Genomic DNA, 6,195 nt, shown 5'->3' on the forward strand with positions numbered 1-6,195 from the left:
TCATGGTAATTTAGCTTACATTCCCTTTTTATAGAAATAGTGCTCAAAAGAGCAGTAAAAAGGCTAAAATATATTTATGAAGTGTTAGCAGTAGTTTTGTTTGTAATTACAAAGTTTAAAATACTGCTTGGGTATTTTTATACAGCATTAAAGAGCACCAGTTCCAGTCTAAGGCCTCTGTTCAGAAACCCCTCCATATTTAGGAACTAGTCTCAAGACGTGTTTAAGCTCATATTTGTGAGCTACACACAGACTACATACTGAAAACAGTAGGCCTTCAATACCTGCTTAATATTAGGTAGACAGTTTTACTCTCAAGAGCTGTGACATTAGTCAAAGCAAGTGTCTTCTTCTAAAGATTTGGTAGGTACGTAGAAAATATATGCAGATGTTCAACCTAAAAGGTAGACTGAGGAATGGGTAGGAATATAAGGAAATACTTTTATTCAGGCTCAGAAATATGAATGAAAATCACACTTTGGAAGTTTTGCTTAAAATGTTTAAAGGAATAAAAGACTTCATCTTTTTATGACTTTTGATGTTTCCCACAGCTTTGAACAAGTGCAGCCATTCTTACTTACTGTACTTTCTTGCACTAGAACCATTCCTTGGTTTTGAGCTGTTTATAAATCCACTTCCTTTCAGTAGCTGTTCACCATCTCTGTTCTGGCCACTTCCTAATCCTTGTGCCTATTTTAGAGTCCTGTGCCTGCATTCAGTAACTTTTTCTTTCAGGCTTTTCCATCTTCTCTTCCTGGTCTGTGAGTCCTGTCCTGTGCTTCTTTGCATTTCTTAACCCAGTGATGTTATTACTGTGCATTCGCTGTCCTTTTGCTAAAATCTTTTGTCTTTGGTTTTCAAGTGAATTGTCACTGGCTTTTGAGAAAAGAGAAGTGAATGGAGTAATGCTTTATAAAAGGGCTTGTGAAAATCTAGAACACCAGAGAGAACGCGAGAAGGCTTTCCTGCTTTCCTGTACAAAGAGTCCATATAAACCTAATAAAATAATTTTATTTCTACTCTGTGGTCTTTAATGTCTGGATTCCTGTTGACCGAAATGAGCATGAAGTCAGGCTCATTGTTTTCTGTTACTAAATTATGTAATCATTAGCTGACTCTGTAATTTGAGTCACTTTCATTTTTAACCCGTAGAATATATGAAGTTTAAAATTTGGCATGGTCAGAAACTCTTCGAGATTGCATTCATTTAATAGCAGTCTCTGCCCATCTTCAAAACAAACAAACAACAACAATAAAAAATACAAGGTTCTCATTAAAGTAAATCAATAATCTAAGATTTCAGATTTATCAGAAACTTGTGGATCTCCTTTCATGTTCCCAGTATTGCTTCAAAGTGGTAAAAACTGACAAATTTTAAATGTGTCTAAGCCACTGATCACACAAATGCATTTCTCCATAAGCAGCATTATTGCAACAGTTTGAAGATGCTACACAGTTTTATCATCAGCTAAGCAATGGGCTAGAAAAATGTGCTGCAGTTACAGAGATCATTGCCTCGTGAAAAGAATCTGCTTTGAACCTTTCTTAGCTGTGTCCACACAATGTCCTTTTACAGCCATTGGAATGTCTATTACTATTTGACAATATTGAGGAGTTTTTAGTGAATTGAGAGACTTTTCTACATGACTATACAGAAAACCATGAAAAGGAAAAATAAACCACTATACGCCCAGCCTGACTTCCTCTTTGGCACAAAGCAAGTAGGTTGAAGCAGTGATCGTCTCCAGTTGGCTATTGAGATGGAAAGCTGGCTTGCAAGAGTGATTAGAACTACAACATCTCAGTGTTACAGAGACTTAATTCTGCAGCAGAAAAGAAGAATTGAGCAGAGTCTCTCTCTCAGAGTCCAGTTTCAGGTTTCCCCAAGCAGCATTTATAATTTGTCCTGTGTATATGGAGAAACAGACTTCAGAAGTCACCTTATTAAAGGACTGCTCTTTGCAGATGGCAGTGCACTTGTAGCTCACTCAGAGCAAGACCCAGAGATAATGACATCTTGTTTTGCAGCTGTTTCTGTTAACTTTGGCCAAGTAATCAGTATTTCAAAGGCTGGTGTTATGTGCCAATTGCCACTTAGCCCCAAAAGCCCGTTGATTCAAATGTGATGAAAAATGTCACTGGCACTGAACTGACAAAACCAGACTGAGCTATAGCTCTGGTGCTTTAGATAGCTCCCTTTGGTATTGAACTAACACGGTGGTTTCTTGATCCTAGCTCAGGAACAAACTGGTGTTGTCATTTTACCATTTCACCAACTATATTCTTCTGTCATGAGCCAGACAAAGATTCTTAGCATTGTTCCTAGAGCTAAATATATCTTACTCCCTGCCTTTAGCAGCTACAGTGAATAGATTTTAAATGGTTTCATTGCACAGAAGTGGAAGATGGAGACTTCATTAATCAGGTGATCTGAGCACACTGCAGTGACACAATTCTGGTCATTAAATGGAAGTGAACAGAAGAGACCAGTAGATGTTAAGGTTTTTTTTTAAGACTAGAAGTAATGAAGTCCACTTACATATCCTAAGAAATGACATTCAGATGGCAAGAAGTATGCAGTGTTTTGAACATCTGCTTGCAGTGAATGATAATCCCAAGGCTATGAGTCTTCATAAGTTAACAGTAAATCATCAAGATTAAAGTTCAACAATGAAATGCTAATTTTGGCTTAGCTTCTTGATCCACAAACTCTTTAGTGATGACATCCCTGAGTACTCTTAGAAGTCATTGGCCATATCATAATGGCATTTCCCTAAAACTAATAGTTTTGAAATTTTATCTTGATTGAGAAAGCCTTTAAACAAATATTGGTCTGAGTAAATGGGACTTAAATAGAGATGTAGAGGTAATACCATACTATGGAAGTTGGATAAGAATAAAAACATACTGGGTTACCAAGAGTGAGTTTGCATTTTCTGTTGTGTTTTACACATCTCATAATGTATAGTTTCCCAAAGGTAAAATAAAAGCACAAAGGCTTGTGCTTTGTATATTCTGTCTCCGTTCAGCTTGTCTACTTTGTTTTCATGTTTCCATGAAAATCCTAATTAAGCTGAAACTAAAGGTCAAAGTGCAAGTAATTGTAGATAAAAATCCCCAACAATACAACAGTGGCTCTAAGAAGTAGAACACTGCTGAAGTTCAGAGAGGTATGGTTAGATTTAAAACCTCCAAGCTTTTGAAACCAGAGAATGTGAGTGAATGCAAACCCACTTCTTAAAACAGACAAACATTTCAAGTGGAGGACTGTACCTAAACATGGGAAAAGGCAAACGTACTGGAACAAAAGTGGGCATTTTATTTCATGGGAACAGGTTGACTGCTATCTGTTCAGTACTACAGGTAATGTGTCCAAGATAATATGAAGACATTTATTTTGTGTCTGTTAACTAAATTAGCTAATTTCACTGGTTTATTGGTGGCTTTTTGTTTTGTTTTTCTTTTGTTTTTAAAATATGTGTAATTTTTCTGCCAGAGGTGTTAGCAGCAACCAAACTTGGGACTGGAAGCACACATAAGGGCCCACCTGGAGCTTTTGAGAGAACCAACAAGAATGTTTTACAAGGGAGAAAATGTCAAATACCGTAACAGAGATTTCTGTTATGGAAATAAAGGGTAATGATATCTCCTTAAAAGTTGCTTAACTTTTAGCTTTTTCAATTCCTTTAGTTCTAATGCTGTATGCTTCTGTCTATGCTATGCAACTAGAGCTGAGCTGATCTGTGGCTGAAATTCTCCCTTTCCTCAGCACCATGTGAGAGGTTTTTGCAGGTCTCAGCCTCAGAGATTTTATTATACAGCCAAAGCAGCATGTGGAGCAGCTTCATGTGCTATGGATGGTGTGTTGCCTTCTCATCCATCCACACTGCATTTGTCAATAGCTTAGTAACTCAGCCAAGAGCCTGCCATCATCAGAGAGGCAACTTTTCTGCCTGGCTCTGGTCTCAGATGTTTGTACACTCCCACAGTCCCTAGACACATGAAGCACCCTCAATTCCAGGCTGCTGAGAAAGCGTTCTAGGTTTGTTGCCTGTGGTTCACCAATGGGGATTTGGCTTTGGTGTTTCTTCTGCTGACAGCCTTGTTAGCTTCAGCGGTCAATGCTATAACCCCTGGTGAAGGCACTTTGCTATCCTTATTTATATCTTTCTTAGTGCATACTGAAGAATCCTTCCAATGTAATATGGGCTTTCATGGGTAGGAGTCAGCATTAGAAACTAATTTCAAAAGCTTAGCACAATCTGGATGATTTTTTCCTCTTTTGGACCAGTGCCACAAACTGTACACTTCACTTGTTGCTGCAGTTATCAAAGTCCCAGAGCAGTGGTGGGAACATCCTGGGAGAAGAGCATGTATCAGTGAATCAGTGTTTGTGCTCCTCCATCTGTCCTCTCCCTTGAAGTATGTTTCACCTGGCTTTTGGAGCAAGGGGGAAACCATGTGGCCTCAGCTAGCTGCACTTTCTCTTCTTCACCGAGAGATGGAAGCAGAGCACTCCCTCTCCGGTGCCAGCCACGGTACTCCACCTGTGCTCTTTGAGCGCTTCAAATGAGGGAAAATGATTTAATGGGATGATTGGACACAGCGGATTACACAGCAGTCACAGGCACACTCCTCTTTAGAGGCTCTCTGGTCTTTTTACTGATACTTGTATTTGCACGTGGCCAGCACTGTTATCTGGTCGGTACTGTCTTATTTTCTTTCTGCGGTGTATAAGCTGAAACTTTTTGAAGCAGAAGTGGCACACAGGCACAGAGAGCCCACAAAAGGTGACTTAGGCAAGTAAGTACTGGCATGTAAGTAGGAGAACAGGAAAGTGTCACTAGCATGCGCTTGTGAACTGAGCCTCACAGTTTTTAAACACATCCTTTTCAAACCAACAATAAATGGAAATATGAAATTAATTCTTTGTCTGTAAGTTCTTCTGCAAATACTTTCAGATAACTTTGTGCGTTTGAATACTTCTCAGTAAAGTCTGGCAAAAGAGGCTGGAGCTTTTTGCTTCACCAGAACAAACAGCTTCTTTCATAGCAGTGTATCTCCAAAAACCTGTCTTTTTTTTCCTTATTGTTCCTCCTCACTCACTTTCCCCCCTTCTTTTAGCTGAATCACTGTCAGTAAAGCCGGTACAAAGCAAGCGTGTGTCAAATGTCCACAAAAATTACCATTTTGCTTCAATTTAAGTCTTTCGCAGGAAAATGGAAACTTAGTGACAATTTCCTTCCTTCTGCAATATTCTCCTGAAAATCGAGAGGCAGTTTCATGTCAGATTTTCACCCATGTTGGGTTTATCCCTTAGTCTGCAAACAGATGGATTGATCCTTGTGCTGAGAGATGAGGAAGTCTGTCACCTCCCTGTCTTTGTCACAGAACAACAGAACGAACACTGAGCTGCAAGTGCTGTATGCAGATACTCAGAGGACAGTGCTTTTCAGCCTTCCACGTTAAAGCCCATCTAAAATGTTTTGAAAACATCCCAGTGTCTGTGCAGTGTTGCCACTCAGCTCAAAATGAGCATAAATTCTGAATGCTTTTATAGAGCTTGCATTATCTCTCGATTTCTTTTCTTGGTTGTTGGTGTTAGAATATTTAGGACATGTTCTGTTTCCCTTTCCCTCCCCGGTCATCTTGCAAGGCAACTTCAAGTTCAGAAGCAGTGACATATACAACACTCTCCCAGCATTGCCGTTGTAAGCTGTGTCGAGTTTGGTCCAGCAGCATCAACCATGCTTTGAGAGGTTTGCAGCTAGTGAAAAATAGGCACATCTCCAGCAATCTGCAGCAGACTAACATGAAAATACACTGGCTTGTGCAAAATGGATTTTTTATTACTCCATGTTTAGCTTTTTGTTTCTGTTACTACTCTTGCAATCTTACTGACTTCTGATTTCGTGACTCCTTTTGGAAGACTGCATCCAGTTCTGGAGCCCCTATTGCAAGAGGGATGTGGAGGTGCTGGAGTGTGTCCAGAGAAGGGCCATGAGGATGATCAGAGGGATGGAGCACTTCTCCTGTGAGGACAGACTGAAAGAGTTGGGGCTGTGCAGGCTGGAGGAGGTTCCAATGTGACCTTCTTGTGGCCTTTCAGTATCTGAAGGGAGCCTACAAAAACAAACGGGGAGGGACTTTTCAGGATATCAGGGAGTGACAGGACTGGGGGGGAATGGAGCAAAG

Source organism: Pogoniulus pusillus, chromosome 31 (assembly GCF_015220805.1).
Source record: "Pogoniulus pusillus isolate bPogPus1 chromosome 31, bPogPus1.pri, whole genome shotgun sequence".
NCBI classification, from domain to species: Eukaryota; Metazoa; Chordata; class Aves; order Piciformes; family Lybiidae; genus Pogoniulus; species Pogoniulus pusillus.